This window comes from Cryptomeria japonica, chromosome 10, assembly GCF_030272615.1.
Source record: "Cryptomeria japonica chromosome 10, Sugi_1.0, whole genome shotgun sequence".
NCBI lineage: Eukaryota > Viridiplantae > Streptophyta > Pinopsida > Cupressales > Cupressaceae > Cryptomeria > Cryptomeria japonica.
The window spans coordinates 701,345,146-701,370,358 of NC_081414.1; the positions used below are offsets into that span (position 1 = coordinate 701,345,146).

The 25,213-nt window shown below is 34.3% G+C and overlaps 1 non-coding gene across 1 annotated transcript; it reads left to right on the plus strand.

Annotated features, from left to right (window-relative positions):
• Positions 1-22,665: 22,665 nt before the first annotated feature.
• On the plus strand, positions 22,666-22,862 carry LOC131039890 (U2 spliceosomal RNA). Its single transcript, XR_009104877.2, has one exon. It is a non-coding gene; the product is annotated as a U2 spliceosomal RNA (small nuclear RNA).
• The last annotated feature ends 2,351 nt before the right edge of the window (positions 22,863-25,213 follow it).

The following is a 25,213-nucleotide window of genomic DNA, read 5'->3' on the forward strand; positions in this document are numbered from 1 at the left end:
GACTAGTCTACCACCGAGAAAGAATGCACCACCAATTGTGCTCTTCTGGTCATCTACATTACCAGCCCAATCAGTGTTTGTGAACACTTTTAGATTGAAATCATTATTGTATGGATACCATAACCCATAGTCAATGGTTCCCTTCAGATATCTAAGAATTCGCTTGACTACTACTAAGTGGGATTCTTTGGGGCTTTGCTGAAACCAAGCGGTAATACCCATTGCATGTGCAATGTCTGGTCTGCTATGCACTACATAATGTAACTTACCAATCATTGATCGGCAATCCTTCTCATTTACCACCACTGAGGCATCTTCTTTTGATAGCTTACAACCGGTCACCATTGGTGTACCAACCGGTTTACTATCTTCCATGCCAAAAGTCTTCAACACCTCTTTGACATACTTGGACTGAGTAATAAAAATTCCATCTTTCATTTGTTGAATTCACAGTCCAATGAAGAACTTAATCTCCCCTATGAGTGACATTTCAAACTCCTTTTTCATCTCATCAACAAATTCATGACTCATTTTGTCATCACCTCCAAAGATGACATCATCAACAAACACTTCACAAATCAGAATATGATCTCCTTCTAATTTCAAGCAGATATTGCTATCTTCACTTGTTCTTTCAAATCCAATCTTTACAAGATGGGAGTGCAATCATTCATACCATGCTCTAAGTGCCTGCTTCAGTCCATACAAGGCTTTATGTAGCCTACACACCATGTCACTGTCTTCTGATAGGGCAAACCCATCTAGTTGCTCTATATACACCTCCTCTTCAAGTATTCCATTTAGGAATGCAGATTTTACATCCATTTGGTATACCTTGAATCTTTTAAAAGCTGCATATGCAAGAAGCATACGAACTCCTTCCAATCTGGTTACTAGGGCAAAGGTTTCTCCATAGTCTTCTCCTTCTTCTTGAGCATATCCTTTGCATACTAGTCTGGCTTTGTTCCTTACCACTGTCTCATCCTCATTCAACTTGTTATTGAAAACCCATTTGGTACCAATGACATTTTTATGCTCCAGTCTAGGCACCAAAAACCATGTACCATTCTTCTCTATCTGGTCAAGTTCCTCCTCCATTGCCTTTATCCAGTCTTTATCTTTATGTGCCTCTTTGAATGATTTAGGCTCAAATTCAGAGACCATACAAGAATTTTCTCCGACCTTTCTTCTTGTAAGGAATCCTGCATCCTTATCTCCTATGATCTGCTTTGGATCATGATTCAGTTTGACATATCGAGGAATGCTCTTGACTGATTGTTCCTTCTTTTCTTCTTCATCCTCATCTTCATCAGCATCAACATCTACCGGTGAAGGAATACTATTACTGGTACTCGGTTGATTAGCAATCGGTTCTCAGAAGGTTACTACCAGTTCATCTCTTACTTGCTTACTATCGGTTTCCTTAGGTTTTTTAGAGTTTTCATCAACTCTAACATTGATGCTTTCAACAATTCTCTGAGTCCTATTGTTGAAACATTTGAGAGCTTTGCTCTTGGTGGAATATCCCAGGAATATTCCTTCATCACATTTTGCATCGAACTTGCTCTGATGTTCACTCCTCTTGATATAATATTTGCTACCAAACATTTTAAAGTAGCTTACTACTAGTGTCTTGCCGGTCCAATACTCATAAGGAGTCTTATCTTTTCCTTTCTTGATGAGTACCCGATTCATTGTGCATACTGCAGTGCTCACCACTTCTCTCCAAAAGGTGTGAGCAACTTTTCCTTGGATCAACATAGTTCTAGCTGCTTCAACCATAGTCCAGTTGTTTCTCTCTGCTAAGCCATTCTGTTGTGGAGTCTGGGGGGCAGACAGTTGCCTCTTGATGTCGTTCTCTTCATAACATTTGTTGAATTCATCAGAAGTGAACTCTCCTCCTTGATCAGTTCTAAGGCATTTGATTCTTCTACCACTTTCCTTTTCTACCAGTGCTTTGAAAGCTTTGAACTTTTCGAAAGCTTTAGACTTATCCTTCAAGAATGTGACCCACATCATTCTTGAGCAATCATCAGTTAGAATCATGAAATACCTATCTCCCTGCACACTCCTAGTTTTCATAGGGCCACACAAATCAGTATGCACAAGATCAAGTAAATTATCTACAATGAAGGATTTACCTTTGAAAGTTGAGGAAGATATTTTCCCAAGTTTACACTCCCTGCACAAAGGATTTTCTGGTTTGCTCAGCACCGGCAATCCTCTGACTGCCTTGGTCTTGCTGGCCTTCACAATATTGTCAAAGTTTACATGGTGGAGTCTCCTATGCCATATCCAGCTATCATCAAATTTAGCCATAAAACATGTACTTACATTTGCATCCAATTGAAATAAGTTACCTTTGGTGTACATATTGGTTGCCATCAATTCACCATTCTTTCCTTCGATTTTGCACACACCCTTTTTGAATTCCAGAATGAGTCCACTATCATTCAATTGGGCAACACTCAATATATTATGTATAAGACCTTCCACCCAATACACATTGTCAGCACAACTCTTTCCATTCAAAGAGATGGGCCCTCTTCCATTAACCATACATGGTGCATCATTACCAAAATGAACCACACCACCATCATATTCTTCCAAAGATAGAAACTTGCTCCAATCACTAGTCATATGGTGAGAACAACTACTATCAATAATCCACTCATTTGAGTTATCAAAGTGAGAGACAAGAGCCTTCTTGTCTGACACATCTTCCTTTACTGCAACAAACACAATATCTTCATTCTCTTCATCTTTTGATTCCTCATTTGTGACACCTTCATCAACTGCAACAAAACAGTTTCTCCGGTTTCCTCCTTTGAATTTCTTGAACCTCTCTGGTTTATCCTTGTTGTCACCATTAAGACAGCTTATAGCAATATGTCCTATCCAGTTACAAGAAAATCATTTCAAAGGGAGCTTACCTCTATATTTACCAGTTCCTTTAGGAAGTTTCCTAGCAAGAAGAGCTTCAAATTCCATCAGGATCTCCTCATTGTCCATTTCTCTGCTCTGTCTTGGTTGACCACTCAAGCTTGCTTCTTTTCCATTTCTGGATGGTACAATAGAAGCTTTAAAAGCTAACTCAATCTTTTGAATGCTGCCATCAAAACTATTTAGCTCATAGGCTGTCAACTTTGCAATGATGGAGTCTAGGGATACCTTGGTCTCGTCTATTGATCTCAACTCCTGAATAGCAGCAACCCTTATTGCATAGACTTGTAACAAGGATCTCAGAACTTTGCTTACCACAGTGGAATCTTCCATTTTACCACCTGCACTCTTGATATCTCCAACAACAATTTTTGTTCTTATTCCATACTGTTGAATGGTCTCACCTTCAACCATTCACATGTCTTCAAATTTCCCTCTAAGCTAACTCAATCTTTTGAATGCTGCCATCAAAACTATTTAGCTCATAGGCTGTCAACTTTGCAATGATGGAGTCTAGGGATACCTTGGTCTCATCTATTGATCTCAACTCCTGAATAGCAACAACCCTTATTGCATAGACTAGTAACAAGGATCTCAGAACTTTGCTTACCACAGTGGAATCTTCCATTTTACCACCTGCACTCTTGATATCTCCAACAACAGTTTTTGTTCTTATTCCATACTATTGAATGGTCTCACCTTCAACCATTCACATGTCTTCAAATTTCCCTCTAAGGCTTTCTTCCTTAGCCTGTTTTACATGCTCATCACCACCATAGAGTGTCCCATACTTCTTTGGGATTATCCTTATCCTGGACATCAATAAACTCAATGTCAGACAAGCTGCTGATTAGGGCTTCCATGACTTGCCCATTCTCCTATATTTCTCTTTTTTGATCATTGGTGAGAGTACTGGTAGGAATAACAAAAGCATTCTCAACATAGCTCCAGTGTTGAGAACCCATGCTTCTAATGTAAATTTTCATTCTATCCTTCCATATTTTGAAGTTATCTCTATTGAACTTTGGACCTTCCCTCTTCATCATTACAATAGGATCTTTCCCTCAAGTGGTTAAGCTTACAGAATAGAGGACCTGGAGGATGCTCTGATACCAATTGATAACTCACTAATGAACAATAAGTACCAAACTGGTACTGAGAGGGGGGGGGGTGAATCAGTACAGTCACAAATTATTTTCCCTGAACTAGTTTGAGTGCACACACTGACAATGTCTAACAGATAGTAATACCGGTGTAAAATAGAGAGCACCCAGTAAAGCTAAGAATGATTGAGACAAGCATTAACCAGTTAATCACTCAGCTTTTCACTCAACTTAATGCTATACTTCCATTTCACCTTTATGCATTAATAGATAATCTATCATCAGAAATAAAGCAACAACTAGCTCAACATGATTTACCATCAGACATAAATCACATAAATCATCACATGAAAAATACTACACATGACACACAAAATTTTCACATGGAAACCCAACTGGGAAAAACCACGGTGGGAATGAATACCCACAAGCTGCTTTTGAAATCTTTAGAAGTCCACTTTGTTAGGATCCTAGTCTGGTTAAAGACTATTACAACAGGTTCTGCTAGGAACCGATTCTGTTAGAGATCACCTGGTTAAGGGATGGCTAAATACCTGGTTAAGGGTTAAACCCTATTAGAGGTTACCTTGCTAGAGGATTTTAAGAACTCAATGAGTTTGAGTCACCCTGTTAAAGGATTTATAGCAAGCTGATTAAAGCTACCCGGTTAAGGGATTTTCCAACTGTTGAAGTGGTTAAATATCAATAGGTATTACAATGATCTGATAATAGCACTCAATGTCTGATGTAGATCTGCTTAAGTTTCTTCCTTCTGCACACACACTATTCAGGAATTAATCCTTTTATCTTATCTGCTCTAGCAAGAATCACATATCTCTGCATTTAGATACACACACTATTTGCTAGCAACCTCAGCATGAAACACAACACAGACCTTATAAGAAACAGATAGGTCGACAACATAAACCCTAAACCCTAAACATTTAGGTTAAATAATTCAAGCAGTTCAATCCTGGCCATTGAATCACTTTGCATTTGAATGCAACAGTCTTGAATAGATCTCAGGACATTCTCCATCACTCACTCTTTACCATTTCATGGAAGCTATAACCCATCACGCGTTCTCCACCGTTTATGGGGACTTCGCACATTCCCGAGGTAGATAGGATCAATTTCCTTCATGCAAGATCCTTTACGCGCACAAGGCTGACATGGCACCATGATCTGATCCTTATTACAATTCTAACTCATCACGTGATGTCATCAGTTAAATCACATAGGCGAGGAACACTTCAACCGGAAACCCCTAAGCTAATACTACCAACCGATAGTCATACCATATTAAGTCTTCATAGAAAATATTCCATATGCTAGTTCAAATTCATCATACCGGTTGCCACTTCACCTACTACATAATATACAGGTTTATACCACTAAACCGGTTCTCTTTGCCAACTGTTTAGTCTTCAATATACCTGTACTCTTCTTTGCACATATGTCAGTTAACCACATTGTACCAGTTCACATTTCAGTATATTGCCGGTTCACTTTCCACCATATTGACATCAATGACAACATAATATCATCATGTCAACATACTCTACACAAATGCCAATAGTTTGCCAGTTAGTGTAGTCTTTACAATCAAAGTGGTTTAAGGAAGTTTTTGTCTATACTGATTCACCCCCCCCCCCTCTCAGTATCTGTTGAGTAGTTACTGTTCATCATTATTCATCAATGAAGACATTGTCTTTGTAGCAATTAAAGAGGAGACATCTAATTAGAAGGCATTAGTTTCTCGCATAGGTAGTTCTGATGATTGGATCATAGATAGTGGTTGTTCACACCACATGACCGGTGACCAGAGCAAATTTCTTACTTTGAATGAATTTGATGGAGGAGTTTTGAGATTTGGAAATGACTCACGTTGCATGGTAAAAGGAAAGGGAGCCATTTCTCTTAATGGAAAGAGAAGTGCATATGATGTTTACTGGGTTGAAGGATTAAAGCACAATCTTTTAAGTGTAGGTCAACTCAATGACAGAGGTTATCCATTGGAATTCAAGAATGGAATGTGCAAAAAGTATGGGATCAAAGGTGAACTAATTGCAACTAGCAAGCAGACAAAAGGTAACCTATTTCACTTGAATCCTAAATTCAAGAACTATTTAATTGCTAAAGTAGATGATAGTTGGCTATGGAATCGATTATTTTATCATATAAATTTTGATAACATTGTTAAGGTTAGTGAGTCCAAGTCGGTAAGAGTTTTGTCTCAGTTGGACAAACTGGTGAATGCTCTATGTAAGGAATGTCAATTAGGAAAGATGGCATCCTCAACTTTTAAGAGCAAATCTTTTTCAATAGAACATTTGTTAGATTTGGTTCATACAAATCTCTGTGGACCAATAAGGACTAAAAGTATTCAAGGTAATAAATATTTTATGATCTTCATTGATGATTTCTCAAGAATGATGTGGGTCACATTCATGAAGGACAAAACATAAGCCTTTAGTAAGTTCAAGGCATTCAAGGCTTTAGCTGAAAAGGAAATATAAAGTGTCTAAGGATTGATCAAGGAGGTGAATTTGCTTTAGAGTAATTCACTAGATATTGTGAAGACAATGGAATCAAGAGGCAACTTTCTGCACTGAGGATGCCACAACAAAATGGTATTGTAGAGAGGAACATCAAGTCAGTTGTTCAAGCTACCAAAATGATGCTTATACAAGGAGGAGTAGCAAAACATTTCTGGAGAGAAGCTGTCAGCACAACTGTCTACACTATGAATTAGATATTGGTAAAGAGAGGTAAGGATAAAACTCCTTATGAATACTGGTATGGTAGATCACCTAATGTCAATTATTTTAAGATTTTTGGCAGTAAATGTTTTATCAAGAGAGGTAACTGTGTTAGTAAGTTTGAGGAAGGCGTATTTCTTGGTTACTCCACCCAGAGTAAGGCTTACAAATGTTAGAACAACAAGACAGAGAAACATTGAAAGTGCGGATGTTCGAGTGGATGAGTATCCTCAAGTCTCAAGAGAAACTAGTAAGGAAAAGAAGGAAGATGAACCTTGAATTCTAATTTTGGAACTATAATCGGTGAAGCCAGAAGCTAGTGAAGTGAATGTTGAAGTACTAGTTCAACCGAAACAGGTAGATTTAGAAGAAGATGATGATAGTGAAGAAGAAGAACCTGAAGGTAATGATCATGTCATTCTAAGGTATGTGAGACTCAATCATAATCCTAACCAGATTATTGTAGATAAAGATGTTGGAGAATTAACCAGAAGAAGAATTAAAGAGAATTCTTGCATGATCTCCACTATTGAGCCAAGAACTGCTAAGGAAGCATTTGGAGATGATCACTAGATTAAAGCTATGGAGGAGGAGCTTGACCAAATTGAGAAGGACAATACATGTACCCTAGTACCCAGACCGGTGAATAAAAATGGAATAGGTAATAAATGGGTATTCAGGAACAAATTGAATGAAGATGGAGTAGTAGTCAGAAAAAAAGCTAGATTGGTATACAAAGGTTATGCACATTAAGAACGAGAAGACTATGGTGAGACATTTGCACCAGTTGCTAGATTGGAAGGTGTTAGGACTCTACTTGCATTCGCAGCATATAAGGGATTCAAAGTATATCAAATGGATGTGAATTCAATATTTTTAAATGGAATACTGGAAGAAGAAGTATATATTGAGCATCCAGATGGTTATGTTTTGACTGATGCAAAGGATCTGGTGTGTAAACTGCACAAGGCACTATATGGTTTGAAGGAAACATCGAGAGCATGGTATGAAAGGCTATACTCGTACCTAGTGAAGATAGGTTTTTAGAGAACTAGTGAAGACAATAACATATATCTCAAATCAGAGGGAGATAAGATACTGGTTAGTGAAGTTTTTGTGGATGATATCATATTTGGCGGCAATGATAACATAAGTGATGACTTTGCAAATGAGATGAAAAGTGAATTTGAAATGTCTCTAGTAGGAGAGATAAAATTCTTCATAGGTTTGCAAATTCAACAGATGAAGAGTGGTATTTTTATCACACAGTCTAAATATATGAAAGAGGTATTGAAGACATTTGGAATGAGTGACTGTAAACCAGTTGGGACACCAATGGTTATAGGTTGTAAACTATCTGAGGATGAAGCTGCATTTGTTGATGAAAAGGAGTATAGATCAATTATGGGGAAATTGCATTATTTTATTCACAACAGATCGGATATTGCTTATGCAGTTGGTTTAGTTGCTAGATTTCAGAAGAATCCAAAGGAGATACACTTGATAGTAACCAAGAGGATATTGAGATATTTGAAAGGTACTATTGACTATGGATTATGGTATCCATATGCAGGTAACTTTGATTTGAAGGTTTATATAGATGCAGAGTGGGCAGATAATGTTGATGATAGGAAGAGCACAATCATTGGTGCATTCTTTCTTGAAGGAAGACTTGTATCTTGGAGCAGCAAGAGGCACAGTTGTATATCACAGTCCACTACTGAAGCTGAATATGTTGCAGTGTATATGAATTGTACCCAGGCAATCTAGATGAAACACATTCTGGAAGGATTCAAGCTAAAGATCACAGAGAATGTAAATATTTTATGTGACAACACCAGTGCAATAATTATTTCAAAAAACTTGGTGTTGCATGCTAGAACCAAGCATATTGAGCTGAAATATCATTTCTTGAGAGAAAAAGTATAGAGTAAAGATGTGTTATTGGATCATGTATCTACCAAGGAGAAACTAGCAGATATCTTTACTAAACCTCTATGCAAGACTACTTTTGAGTTTCTTAGAGGTCAGCTAGGGGTTGTGCTCCTACATGAGGTCAATTGAGAAAGATGTGGAATACATCAGTCCCGAAGCTAATTGAAGAATCTTGAAGCAAGATTGGTGTAGAGTGGAGTTATGTCATAAGGGGAGCATGGAGTTGCAGATTATTGATGCAGAATAGTGAAGTATGATATTGCATGTTTTACTTTCACTTTGGCCTTGTTGTCAAAGGGGGAGAAGAATTGTATGATTGATAAAGAGAAGATCTATAGCTAGTTACTAGCTAAAGACATGGAGACTAAGTTGAAGGAGAGTACATGGTAAAATGTAAACCAGGATTCCTATTTACAATCATAATAATCAAGGGTATTGATACTTCTATTGCCATCAATGCCAAAGGGGGAGATTATTGGTATTTGTATGAAGATTGCATTGATGAACTATTATGTTGTCATTGATGACAATTATAACCGATAATAATATTGTTTTGCAACCGGTAGGTGAGCTTGTGAGGGAAACCAGTATTACTAGAGAAGAAGTGAGATCAACCAGTAAACCCTACATGTTGATGTGCCAAACCTTAACCGATCAAGCTTGGTGAATCAGTTGTATTGGTTTATGATCAAATGATGAGTGGTAATGATTATGCCATGTATGCATGTTGTATGAGAAGTGTTTCAAGTGGTTTTTGGTGTGTAGAGATAATGATTTTATCTTGGGAATGAGTGAGTACATTGCATGTAATGGAAACCACGTGATGAGTTATATCAGTCAATGAAGCGATGGTCAAGGAGCGATCGAGGTTGTCTTGAATTATGTGCAATGATTGCTATGTAATCCAATGGTCATACTTGAACTGATTTGTTGGTAATCTCTATGAGATCTTAGGTTTGTGATGTGTTACTGACCTATTGTTTTGCTTATAAGGTTGATGAGTTATTTTGTTGTTGTGTTGGCAATTTTAGTTGAATGTAAGAGTGATTGGCTGTCGAACTAGGAGATGTATCTGCAGTATGTGTAAAGGCAAATAGGGGCATGAAAAGGATCCGATCAAGCAAAGTAGTGCTATTTACTAGATCAACAAACCCCTGTTGTTCTCTAATAATTACAATAGTCAAATCCCTTAACCGGGTAAGCTCTAACAAGGTTTGTGTTATCTAAATCCTCAAACCAGGTGATCCATTAGCTTGGAATTCAAATCCTCTATAGAGGTTACTTCTAACAGGGTATTGCTTCTAATAGGGAATTATAGTCAATCCCTTAACTGGGTGGCCCCTAACAGGATCTGTTCTTAATAGGACTTGATGCTTTGCAAAAAGGATGTTAGGATATTGTTAAGAAGACAAACACAAACACACAAGAAACAAATCAAGTGTTACTTTTAGAAATCACAAATCAAATATTATCCTAAGCAAGCATATCAACAGAGACACAAAACACAAGATAGAAAGCTTAACAAATATCTGACCTCATGTTCCTCTCCTCTCCGAGTTCCCAAATGAGTGTAGCTCTCAGTAGCTTTTTGCACTATCCTAGATGTCTTATGGAGATTCAAGATTGTAGAATGAAAGATTATGAGAATGCAAATGTGAACAAGCTAAAATGAGATATTATCTAATTATCTAATGTTAATTTTAGCCAAAAAAAGACAAATGTAGATTATTATGCTAAATGCTCTCTAAATTTCACTATAACTTAGTTGCATGGAAGATTTTAGGATCTGGATTATGATGAAATGAGCTCTATTTATAGGTAAAATGAAATAATGGATAGTTGAGATTGAGTAATCTCAACAAGGGCCAGGATTGATGGGTTTATGATCCATGTGAGGTCTTTCAACCCAATCCCAGGATAACAAATGTCAACAAGAGATGAGTTGAGGGGAGAGGGAAGAAGCATTAAATGCTTGACATGACTTGAAGGTTAACTTGGGAGGTAAGGTTAATGTTGAGTTGAATGAATAAAGCCATTATCCAATAAATAATGCCTTTATCCAATGGATAAACTCTTGTGCAGGAGTTAGTGAGGATAACCATGGTCAAAGCAATAAATGCTTGAAGAGACCCATGAGTCAAATGGAGGTTAAGTTAGAGGGAAAGTCTCTAACCATGTGGGTGAGTTGAGTTAACCATAAATGGTTATGTAAGAGCCATTAATGGTCATGTAAGAGTCATTAGTGGTTTGGAAGACTTTAGGTGTTAGCTTATTGAACACATAAAGCATTAAATGTTTTTCAAAGACTTTGAGGCTTTCAGAAGTGACTTCAAGTTTCTTAGGAATGTGACAATAATTAGGAGATGGATTAGGATAATTAGGAATGATTAGAAAATGGTTAGAAGGGTCTACAAGGGGATTTAGGATTGCAAGTGGGTTTGGTGGGTGAGGGAAAATAGAATTTTAATTAAAATAAAATTAATTTATTTCAATTGTGGTTGCAACTTGCATTTGTAGGAGAATGCAAGTGGGGGGAGTTTAGGGATTTAAATAAATGTTTTAATTATTTATTTAAAAGAGGAAAGTGGTGAAATTAAATAAATATGATTTATTCATTTAATTGATTGTGAATTTGATTTAATGAATTAATTTAAATAAATTGAATAATTTATTTAATTAATAGGAGAATGGTTTGAGGATGAATTAATTAAATGTTAATTTAATTAATTGATTATTGAAGGTTTATTAATCAAATAAATAGTAAATATTCATTTAATTAAATGGACATATTTATGTGACTATAGGACTTATTGAAGCTTTAATAGGCTTGGCTCCTAACAGGACAAACTTCAGAAGAGTTCAGAATACTTGTGGGTATTCATCCCCATCGTTGTTTTTCCCATTTGGGTTTCCATGTCAAAATCATTGTGTCGAGTGGTGAATGTTTTTGTGGTTATGATTGATATGGTTAATTTCCTTAATAGTTAAATCCACTTAAATATGATATGATGACCAACAACAATCTAAAATGTGCTTTTACTTTTGTCAGTAAAGTATTTGGATGTTTTGGTTAAAGTGTTTTGAGAGTTTCAGAGTTGTTTTATAGTTATTCTGTTATGGGAGTCAACCAGTATAATTGATAGTGATATTGCAATTTGTAGTTCAGTGTTTGAACCAGTCAATTTTGAGTTTGACTTGAAAGGTTGTTTTTGTTTGGTGAAAAGTTTAAGTTAGTTTTCTATCTACTTATTCACCCCCCCTCTCGGTAGTTTACCGGATCCTTATTTATTTATTATATCATCATGCATATATAGGCAAGGCTATATGGATATGTGAGCACACAATCATGACATATGGCTCAATAAGAAACAAGGCTAGGTAGGAAATAGGTGTGGTAGGTAGGAGAAACAATATAATATTCCACATGAGGTGAATCACCCACCGAAAGTGGAATTATCTCTTCACAATAAGTGGATATGATAGAGTAGTAACAAGGTCAAACCATAAAAGGTGGAAATTCTCCTACACACACTATCCCAATGTGGCACAAACACCCAAGTGTCTCATACCCAAACTACTATGAAATGCATTTCCTAAGTAAACTTAAGTAAGGTGTAATAATATCCATGATGAATAATTTACACCAACACCCTGCCTTAAGTGCAACTTAGGGGAATGCACTTAAATATGCAATGCAACTAAGAAATGCAAGATGGGTCCCGACTACATGGCCATGTTAGGTACCCATATACAAATAAAAATGCATGCAAACCAATGCAATGAAATTTCTCAAAAAGTGGGGAAAGAGAGAAAAACCCAATGGGAAAAAAACCTCCCCCAAAAGAGAGATGAAAGCTATACAAGAGAACTCTTATAGAAGTATGTGAGAAACAAAACCCCATGTGAGGAAAAAGTTCCCCCCATATGAGAGAAGAAGAGAAACTAGGTAGCCCCCCCTCAATGTATAATCTACACCAATGATATAAGCTCGATGATGTATGAAGAAACTGCTCGACGAACCTCGAACAATATTCCTCCCCTTAGGAAGAAACATAACCAAAGGTGTATCCATGAAGTCTCCCCAATCATGAAGGGAAGATGCAGGAGAAAAAATCATGATGAATGGAATCTCTGAAAACTACTCAAGTGTCCCCATGTCAATGCTAAAAGATATCCCCTCCAAAGGTGGTAAACTGCTCCACACTACTGAAAAAGGCACTCCAAGATCTAGTGGAGATGAATGTAGAACAATAGTCAAAGACTCACATGTCTGCTCAAAGGATAAAGATACCTCCTCCAACTGATGTACATAAGTATCCACAATCATGTCAACCTCGAAAGAATGATCGTGCAGAGAATGAACAAGAGGGTCAGAGTGTTCCCTCGCAACAACTGAAGAAGGATAATCTTCATCAAAGAGAAGATGAATGTCATCAATGATGTCTCCCAAATATTCAATGTAGGATTCCATAAACAAACCTGCAATGTTTGTCAAGTAATCATCCCATGAAACTAAAGTTGGAAGAAAAGATATATCCTATTGCACTGAATCACAAGAAGGCAAAATTATTGCACTATCTCCATCATCAGGTGCAATAGGTGATGTGATATCAATAGGAGGAGATGAAACACAAGGCTCAAGAATGGGCTCCCATGTGAGAATCCCCAAGTTCAAGTACCTAAAGTTCTCCTCAAAATCTAAACCATCACAAGAAGTGTGATCATCGTGTGAAGAATCATCATATGTGAAATCATCCTCATCAACAAAATCTGAAAAGGAGTATAACCAAGATGCATGATCAACCACTCCAGTCACAATGATAGCTCTAGTCTCCAAGTCTCTAATGAAAACTGACTCAGATATGAACTCCACAGTTCTCTTAGTTGCACCATGTGTGAATTGATAGATGGAAGGGAGATTGTTTGTCAAATGGGTTGCACACAACACATCATTGGAGTTATCCCCAATGGCAATAGTTTCTTTTCCAATCACATCCATGTATGTATTATTGCCCATCAAAATCTATGGCATGGTGCAAGGCTCAAATGAAGAGAATATAGACTGCGAAGATGCCATATGATGAGAAGCCCCTGAATCATGACTTATAGTAGCACAAAGAGATTTTCCTTTTCTTGTCCCAAAAGAGTGAGTCTTCCCACTTGTAGAAGCCATGAATGCTTTCCCTTTCCCTTTCGATTGTGAGGAAGTGGAAGTTGATGAATCCTCTTTCTTGTAGATATTAGGAAAATTAATGTTGTTCTTTTTGAGGATGTGTGAGTGCTCATCAATCTTCTTAGAATGGAAATGATGCTCCTCATGACCAAAATTTTTACAATAGGCACAAGTAGGTCTCTCCCTCTTTGGTGAATAGTCATTCTTTGAAGATGATGAATCTCCTTGTTGTGGAGAAGGTGATTCTTTTTCCTTAGGATTTGATTGTCATTTCTTCTTGTTGGAGTTGTCCTTTCATTTATTTGCCACTAATGCTTGAGACTTAGAAGCCTTAAGAATGCCCATGATTATCAACTTAGTTGGTTCCATCATTAAAACTTCAGCGAAAGCATCAAATGTAGGCATTGTGTAGCTTGAACCCATTGTCATCCTATGGGTTTGGAAACTAGAAATAAATGATGCATATTCTTGTGGAAGTTTACCCATCAAATTGAAGATCAATTGAGTATCCTTCTTATCAATGCCACAATCCTTGAGTTTTGCCCTCAACTCTTCTACCTTCATGACATAATCTTGTATAGTATCAAAGTTCTTAGGATCTAACATGGTGAGATCACTATCAATTTGATATCCCCTAATCTCATCAACTTGACCATACAAGTCTTGAAACTTTTGTCAAGCATCCTTGTTTAGATTACATTTCTCAATATGAAAATGAGATCCTTTGATACATACTTTCTTAAGGTACCAATTGCCATGATATTTTTAGTGAGCCAATCCAAGTGACCAACAGGATCAGACTTAGGATCAGCGGGAGCAGCAATAGTTTCATCAATATAATGAGTTAGTTCTTTATTCATAAGGCATGGATTATCATTTATCACTTATGTTGACATGTTCTTTATTGACTCAAGACCTTGTTGATATAAATATGTTGTAAATTAATTATGGTTGAATTTGTATTCAAATTTTTAGAAGTTAACAATTAGATATGCATAGCTCCATTTTTGTGTCTTCAATGACTGTTTTATTTGAAGTCAAACAGGTGTCATATATCGAGGAACATAGAAATGGATATTTTTTTAACCCTAAATCTATTAGTTGGTAAATAAAAGAAAGGTTCCTTTGGAATAATCCTGTTTTATCATTTAGTATATGCTTTCTAATTTTATTATTATGTCTCATACTTTTTTTCCATGATGACATTAATACACTAGCATCTAGATATATCACATTGCACTATATATCACATTGCACTATATTATGTGAATAATGTAATCACGGTGAAACATTGACCATTGTTCATATGCTCAATACATGGATAAAGATTTTTTATTGATTATTATTAATGCTAATCTATTAATCCTTGTATATATGCATTTTGCATGTGTGGAAAGACTTGTTGATGCATTGAAGAAGTGAATTTTTTTAATAGATCATTTGGGCCTAGGTGTACAAAGTACATCTATTTGTTAGGATTCTTTAGGGAATTTATATGATAGTACCTACTTAGTTGCATTTCTTGTGAAAGTTGATTAAGAAGATGAATTTAAGTGGGTCATACATATGGATGATCATTACTGAAGTTAGTGAAATAGGAAAATCATTAGAATTCTTTGTATTATTAATCATGGTAATATGTTGACCCAATTTTTGTAGAGTAATCATTAAAGGAAATCATGATTAATAGGACAACTATGTAACTTCTTGTCGGTGCTTTATTTTTATATGTGTGTATGGTATGAATTCTTAGTTGCCTCTTCTTTGAATTTGTTTCATATTTCATATATTAAAGGAAATCATGATTAATAGGAGCATTTTGTAAGTGTGGCTTAGCACCTTACTTGTGAGTGTTCTTTTAATACAGGGATATTGTTTTGTCTAATATATGGTAATATTGAATTTAATGTGAATACATGTTTCTTGTTGAATTCTGTATTAGTGAATGATGAACATTCCATGCATAAGTGAATATTGATGAAGATGATCAAGTGTATCATGATATTATCACTATGATTCTTCTATAAATGTGATGCATAAAATAAAAATTCATTTGGATATTATAAAATCCCTTGCATTTTCCATCTCACATAATAGGTTGCTTGAAGTTGTAATTGCTTATAAATGGAGATTGGTTGTGTAAATAAAGTTGATGTTTGTCTTTGAATTATAAATTGATGGTTGTTTCTTATATAAGTTAATAAGTAAAAATAGTTGTCAGCTTCAATACGACTTAACTTAGCCTTGTTTATTAATGTTTAAGTGATCACATTAATCAAGACCTGGTGATTGTAATCTTTTGAATGTGGTGTTTGAGTATGGACTAATCCTAGTATAGAAATAAAGTACTTTTAAATGTTGTTGAATGCTTGTACTCGATCCTTTGTATAATAACAATATCATATTATATTAAAAAATTGAGTTCCTAAAAATTGAGTTTGAATTCATGATTCAAGATGATTTATGCTTGGTTTTGTATAGTATTGAAGTCTCCATGACTCATTTTTATGGCGTTCTTCAAAATTTTATCTAGCACACCTTAGATACGGTACCCCCAACCTATTCTATAATTCTTTACTCCCTCAATACGACTAGTGTTTGTCACTTAGTAAAAAAAGAATTTCGCATTTGAGAATTTATTTTTGTTATTGACAAATTTTGAACTGGCTAAATTTGAAATTTCAATCTTCAAAAATTTTTCATCTATCTATTTTGTGACTCTTGGAGACATCTTACTTATTCTTAAATTTATGCATATTTCGTAACTTTGAGTTACAAATTGATGATTTCACTTATGATTTTTCTTAAAATTATTGCAATGGCAAGACTTTGTGATTTATTTTAATCATCCTATAATGTGCTATTGGTGTTCTCTATCATGTTATTTATGAAAATTGATAGAAAGTTTGAGGGATCATATAATACAAAACATATTGATCATAATGTTATATTAGAATAATGATTGAACTAAATCTATTTCTCTTGTGAATTTTTAGAAGTCATTATACACTGTATGAAATGATTGAATCATTTATTTCTAAGGTGGTGTGAATTCTCTACATGGTTGATGTTGAATAAAGCATCTTTACAATTTGACTTCAAAATATTGGTTTTTCTTGATCTAATAGGAGTCATTACATTAATATAATGTCAATAGTATATATTTTGTGTTATAGAGCATGATGTGATGATATGGAAATTATGCTCAGGTCACATGATTAGCTAGGTGAATACACTAACTTTTGAAGTTATTTATGACGGGACATGGATGATCTATTAAACCACCTAATATATCTCATGTATGAGAAGGTATGTATTGATTCTTAATTATTTAAGAATTTTTTTGTTGAAATATGATGAGGTTGTGATCTATCTCAATGATATTCATAGCTGAGTGAATATGATATTTAGGTTAAAATATTTGCAAAAAGATATTGAACAATAAAATGACACTTCTATTGAAATTTGTATGATGTGTTAATAATTGTGAATGAGCTTAAATAAATGTAAGTATGTTTAGATATAAGGAAAAAATATCTATCAACTTGGATAAATAAATCAGCTAAAAGGGTATGGTAAGTATGTGTATGCAAGGTAAAAGAACTTAATTTTTATATGGGATTGTGTAAATAGCTTGATTCTCAGCTAATAAATATTATGATAAATTTGTCATATAAATTATGTTAAAGGCTAAATGAGATAGTGAATTCAAATTTTGACATTAATTTTGAGTTAAAAAAAAAATTCCTCAAAAAAGTAGGTTTACTATATCTAAATATGTTATATTTAATGGTTAAGTTTCTAACCTAAATTTATTTTTCAAAAAATGGTGAAAAAATTGCTTTGGCCAAATATGTTTTAATCTTTTAGTATATCTTGCTAATTTGATCAGTATTTCTGCTCTCTGCCATATCATGATATTATTATATTAGTATATAAAATGTAGATATTTTATGTTGCACTAAATTCCATTGCTCTTACCAGTATCAAGTTGCCAGGAATCCTTATGTAAGGAAGCAATTCTTACGTAGAAAGATTTCAAGGAAGAGTAAAGCTTCAACATCGGGCGGTAAACTTCTCTAATGATGATCTTATTTGTGGCATTCTTGAGTAGAGATTGCATGTCAAGAATACCTTTCAAGGTTGTGATTAGTTTTGTACTATATGTACTCTTTGTATTTGACCTTATTATCTCTTATACATAAACTAGTTTCCTTATGTATTGCATGATCTTTAGACTTATGGCCTCTTATAAATAAAATAGTTCCCTTATGTATTAAATTCCAAATCACCTTTATCAATTTCATATACCTTGAGACTAGGGTGGCCGACACCTATGTTTGGTACTTTCTAATCTATTTTTTCATATCTAAGTCTTTTTATAGTGTGTTTCTATTCTAGATCTAGCCTACTATGTCTATTTTTATTTCTATAATTTACTATTTTACATAAATCTATTATTTTTCTATCATCTACCCTAGATCTTATTCAAGTAATTGACAATTTCTCTTCTATTTCAACAAAGAAAATTAATCAAAGTGTTCAAATATTCTCTCAAGATTATACCTACATTGATTCATGATCTAGTTCTTTGCTATGGAAATTTGAGATCACAACTTGCATCCATGAGCCTATGATTTATTTCCATACACATTAGCAAGTATAGAGAATAAAGTTGATATAATAATATATCAATACTATATTTATTATACTATGAATGTTATTCGCTATGTAATTTTTGGCAGAGGATGTGGCTTGAGGCAAGGCTGATCTCTCCTACTTATATTTCAATATTTGTGAAAACAAATGTTAAAGAAAAGGGTTCCTATAAATATCTTAAGGGGGTTTCATCCCTAAGTGTGATTATTAAGTTGTTTCATTGTTGATATTGCCAACAAGGTTCAAATACACATTAGGATACTGTGATCAAAGGCTTGCTCCTTTGCTAATCCACTATGCTCATAAATTATGAATTGTTGTGCCACTCATGCTAATGATTTTATAGATATTCATGCATATTCCAGAACCATGTTGCACTGGTGTGCTCATAGGCTTTATGCTCCTATTGTGCAACTTTTCTCAAGGGTCTAGAATATAGTTGTTGGGTTACTATATATATATATATATATATATATATATATATATATATATATATATATATATATATATATATATATATATATATATATATATATATATATATATATATATATATATATATATATATATATATATATATATATATATATATATATATATATGAAAGGTTTTAATATGGGTTCAATGTTTCAATTTGACAAGAACAAGAAGGGCTCAATCCCATTACAAGATAACCATCAAGACAAGAGAAATGAATCTCACAAGATGCGAGATTGAGAAAAAAAATAGAATAATATCTCACTAAATGAAACAACAAAAAAATACAAAAAAAACTAGTAGAGGAAAAACCAAGTTCAATTAAATATCATTGAGAGACTTTAAGGCCTCAATGGTTTATCATACTTATTGTATATTCTCCAGATGACTTTCAAAGGGCACTCTTCTCATCGGAACAAAGAAACCAACAACGCCACTATTTTTGGGGGGGAGGTTGGGAAGCTCAATCATGTGTTTTCATTATTTTGCACTTGTTGTGGGAGCCATGGATTTAGAGAAATGTGTCCCTTCTCATCAATTCTTGGGATCATAAAGAAAAATGTCAATAATAATAATGATGGTACAAATTGAATTACAAGTTAGAAATATGGAATCTTATCCTAGGATAGCCAACTTATTCTTCTATGATAAACTCACTTTGGATATTCATGTTTCATTTTGAAAGCCCGACTAAAAATATAGATAAATTATAATAATCATGTGAGGGTTGTAAGATAATGTCAGAAAAAAATTCTTAATTGAGTTGGATGGATAATTTTAATGAAGATTAATCTTTGACTTATAACTAATTTACAATAATTAGTATAATCAGCATTATGATAAGGAAATGTTTATCTAATTTTTAGGTTTGGTCTTCACTGAATAATTAGCTACGACCTATTTTTAAATAGAATCAGTTGAGTTATTGTAGACATTGATATCTATGTAATTAAATAGATTATAATATATTGAGTAGAAAAATTTCTTAGTTATTATCATCCTCATCTACCAAGCTTAGCCCCTTCAATAGATCTTATATTTCTGCTTTATAACTGTAATCTAGAGGTTTATTTCATAATAAATTTGCAGGAGATGTTTGTTCATGTTTAGATTTCACAAGAGAAATTCAACTCTATTAGTTTATAAGTTTGAATCTCCTCAACTTTGTCCATGACTCTATTAGTCTTACATTTGTTGGAGATTGTAATCCAACTATTATATTTAATCTATCAGCTTTCCAATCTTGTTAGTATCCTCTATTCAATAATCATATTGACAGCATTAACACAATTATTTAAAACAAGTACTAAAAGGAGATCTCACCAAAAGATTTGAATTAATTTTACATCCACTCTTTTGACTTGGCCATTATTCCATCTACAATATAGTGGATGCTTTAATAAATATTTTTGCCTCATCTGTAGGTGATCTATTTCTATATGATGTATGAATATAATCTTTGCACTCACTCTTTCATGAGTCCAACTCTGGAGAGCTATAAGGAGATAGGAATGTAATGTTTGTTTTATTTAATATAATTTTTGTGTATGTTTTCTTATTCTACTCCATGTTTCCATCAACTAGTATCTGAGCTTGAAGATTCTACTCCATGTTAATGTTTGAAGGTACTGAGGCAAGTGCTGGTCTAAAACTGTTGTAGCAGTTGGACCAAGGTTTTAAAGTTTGAATGATCACTAATTTTTTTCTGTGTATGTGGAGCTACCTCCGTGAAAGAAGGGGATGATAGCAAGATAAAATTTGAAGCCAAAGAACAATTGTAAGTTGTGGTTTCTATTTTATTTAGAGATCATTATATTCATTCGAATCTAAAAGCCACTGACTGGAGAAAGGAAATGCAAGTGTAACAACATGTAGATATGTACCAAATCTAGTTGGCAATTAACAAGTTTGTCAATCCACTACTATATAAAAAGAGTTAGTCCATTCTGTCAAAGCTGGTACTAAAGACAGTAAATATTTTGTAGAAAATTAAGTCATGTGGAAGGAGTAAGCACAACAAAGAAGAAGTGCATATCACAACACAAGGAAAGAAGATGTTGTTTAGTCAAGAAAGCATTTTGTCAAAGGATTAGTTGCAACATCTAAAGGAGTTGTCACCCGTTCTTCACACATAGCTGAAATCATGTAGAGGTGAAATAGGAAGTTGTTGAGCTTCAAAGTCTGAGTGTTTAAATTCGAGGTGAGTTGAGGAGTTTTCGTAGTAGTGAGAAGTCATTGAAATTTTTTTTAATGTTCTTAGCGAAAAGAGAGCATGTTGGTTAAATGCAACTATTAAGGTATTTAAGAGATACCATTTGAAGGCAAAGAAAAGTTTTCAACAAAGTGAAGAAAAAGGTTGAATGTCTATAGACACAAAAAGAAGGTTGTTGTAGAAAGCAGGCTACCATCAAAGGAGAAATCAATGAGTTGTATGACTGTCATAGTAGTTGAAGAATTCAATCTTGAAGAAATTGGTCAAAAGGTTTATTGTCTTTACCTTGGAGTGTTGGAAGAGAAGAAATTTTGTTTCTGTTGTTTTAAGATGAAGTTTATTTTGTCAAAAGAAGGCCCTAAAAAGAGGATGTCATAGTATGTTATCTTTATTGCCCATTTTTAAATTGGTTTGTAGTGTAGAAAGTTTGAGTTTGAATGTATATCTGTCTACGTTGAGAGAGTCAAAATTTTGTGAAAGAGTAGTTTTTAAAAGTCTATAGAACAAATTAAGCAAGAGGAGTTGATAAAAGAGATCAAGAGTAGAAGAGGGTATCAAGTGGGTGATTCTATCAATTAATAAAAACAAAAATGATTGAATTCCCTAGCATTTTATTTCCGTACGAAAGCAATGTATGAGGTCAACAGAGCACACTAAAGCTAAGATCCTCAAGCACCCACAATATGACTCTATGGGAGGTGCTGAGAAAATACTAAGTGTCTCGCAGCAGAATGCACAATGGAATGGTAACCAAAAGGGCCAAAGCTTGTTGTAAGAAAATCCCAACATTAGCATGGGATTTCCTAGGTTTAATTTCTAGAACTTGAAAATTATACATGTCAAAGCATTTGTGAAAGAAACTATTAAAAAAAAGTCAAAATATGTAGTTGTGATTAAAGGGGAGTGCTGGAGATTGTAATCCCAATTACTCTATTAAAAGTATCAGCTTTTCAATCTTGTTAGTATCCTTTATTCAACAACCATATTTATAGAATTAACACAATCATTTAAGACAAGCATTATAAGGAGATCTCACCAGAAATTTTGAATTAATTTTTCATCTACTCTTTTGACCTGGTCATTATTCCATCTGCAAGATAGTGGGTGATTTAATAAATAGTTCTATTTCCTCTTTCGGTGACCTATTTATATATATTTAATATGAATCTAATTTTTATACTCATTCTTCTATGAGTACACCTTTGTATAGTTGTAAGGAGATAGGAATGCAATGTTTGTGCTATTTAATATAGTGTTTGTGTTTGTGTTCTTATTTTTCTCCCCGTGTCCCTCAACAACACCCCCATTTTATTGTTTAAATTTTATCCCACATTTAGGCATGGCAGAGTAAAAAGGAAGAGAGGGTGGATAGAAAAAGAGGAGGAAGGAGAGGGAAAAATCATACCTTTCCCAGCCTTTTGGCTAAGATCAATTGTACCTGATCTATTATTATCATTTTAATATTTGATACATGGTTCAACAAAACACACAATATTAAATTAATTTCTCAAGGGAGAAAGTTCTGACAATAGCTTGCTATCAAGGCTTTTGGGCATTGCTTTTGTACCACACTATTGTAGAAGCATGGTGCACCCCACATGCCAATACGAACATAAAATTAAATTTATTCCTTTTTAATTTGACTATAGTACTATATACTCCATGAGTATATCTCATTAAAAAAGAGCTACAAAGACAAGACGGTAATCATTCAATCATGAAAAGTAGTCTATAATGGGTATTGCTTTTGCTAAGTGGCTTGCATTCTCAAGTGTTCTTATGGAGGCATTTAACTTGGTAAATATTACTTCATTGTTCTATTTAGAGCAGCTTTGGCAAAATGATGCCTCTGCAAGTGGTTCCTTGTAAATGATGCAAGATATTTCAGGGCAAGAGAAGTATTGTGTAAAGGATAATATTATATACAACTCAATAAGCATGAAGCACATTTCATGGGTAATAATATTTGAAGATATGAAAAATGCATTTATATAAGTAGTGTGTCTAAAGGACAATGAGATGTCTCAATGGTGAGGACTGATGTTATGATGAAAGAATAAGGATCCGGTCAACTATTAAGAGGGGGGGGTGAATCAATAGATAGAAAACGGATACAAACTTTCATCAATCTCAAAATCAACCTCTCAAAGTAAACTCTAAACTAACAAGTTAAACCACTGAACTATAAATACAATATTATTGTCAAGTTAAATCGATTGACTATTATAACAGATTAACAGTAAACAACTTGAAACTCACAAACATCCAAATACTTTACTAACATAAGTAAAACCTCATTTTAGATTGTTGTCAGTTATCATAACTTATCAAAGTGGATTAAACAGTTAAGAAATTCAACCATAATAAACATAACCACAAAAACATTCACCACTTGACATAATATTTTTGACTTGGAAACCCAAATGGGAAAAACCATAGTGGGGATGAATACCCACAAGTATTTTGAACTCTTCTGAAGTTCGCCCTGTTAGGAGCCAAGCCTGTTAAAGCTTTACAAAAGTTCTATTAAGAACAGATCTTGTTAGGGACCACCTAGTTAAGGGATTGACTATAATGCCCTATTAGAAGCAATACCCTATGAGGAGTAACCTCGATAGAGGATTTGAAATCCAAGTTAATGGACCACCCAGTTAGAGGATTTGAATAACACTAAGCTTGTTAGAGCTTACCTGGTTAGGGGATTTTACTACTATAATTGTTAGAAAACAACATGGGTTTTCTGATTTATTTGAATAGCACTACACTTGCTTTTTCAAATCCTTTTCATGCTCCTATTTGCCTTTAGACAAACTGTAGATACATCATCCAGTTCGACAACCACACTCAGCTACAACTTTGCCAACTCTGAAACAAAACAACTCATCAACATTATAAAAAAATCAATAGGTCGATAACACAACACTAACCTAATTCTCTCATAGAGATTACAAATAAGTTGTTTCAAGTATGACCATTGGATTACATAATAATCTATGAACATCATTCAAGATATCCTCGGCTGCTCCTTGATCAGTGCTTCATCGAACATTGTACCTCATCATGCGGTTTGCATTATATTCAATATACTTTCCCATTCCCAAGATAAAAAATAATTATCTCAATATGCCAAAAACACTTTGAAACTCTTCTCATACAACATGCATATGTGTCATAATCATTATCGCTCATCATCAAATCATAAACCAATACAACCAATTCACCAAACTTAATCGGTTAGGGTTTATAAAATTAACCGGTAGGGTTTACCAGTTCAACTCTCTGTTACTTAGCAATACCGGTTTCCTCCACAAACTCACCTATCAGTTACAATTCCCTTCACTAGCTCTTCCTACCAATTACAAAATAACATTATAACAATATCATTATTGGTTAATTGACATCAATGACAACATAACATTTCATTAATGCAATCTTCATACAAATGCCAACAATCTCCCCCTTTGGCATTGATGACAATACAAATATCAATACCCTTGATTGCTATGATTGTGAATAGGAATCATGGTTTACATTTTACCATGTATTCACCTTGTCTTTAGCTAGAACTAGCTATAGACCTTCTCTCCATCAATCATACAACTCTTCTCCCCATAATCACATAGATCTTCTCCCCTTTTGACAACAATGCCAAAGTGAAAGTAAAACATGCAATGTCAAACTTCACTATTTAGCATCAACGACATGCAACTTGATGCTCCCCCTGTGGAATAACTCCACTCTACACCAATCTTGTTGTAAAATTCTGCAAGTAGCTCCGAGACTAATGTATTCTACATCATGCACAATTGACCTCATGAAGGGATAGAACCCCTAGCTGACTTCTAAGATACTCAAAATTAGTCTTAGGAAGAGGTTTAGTAAAGATATCTGCAAGCTGCTCCTTGGTAGAAACATGCTCAAAAATCACATCTTTACTCTGCACTTTTTC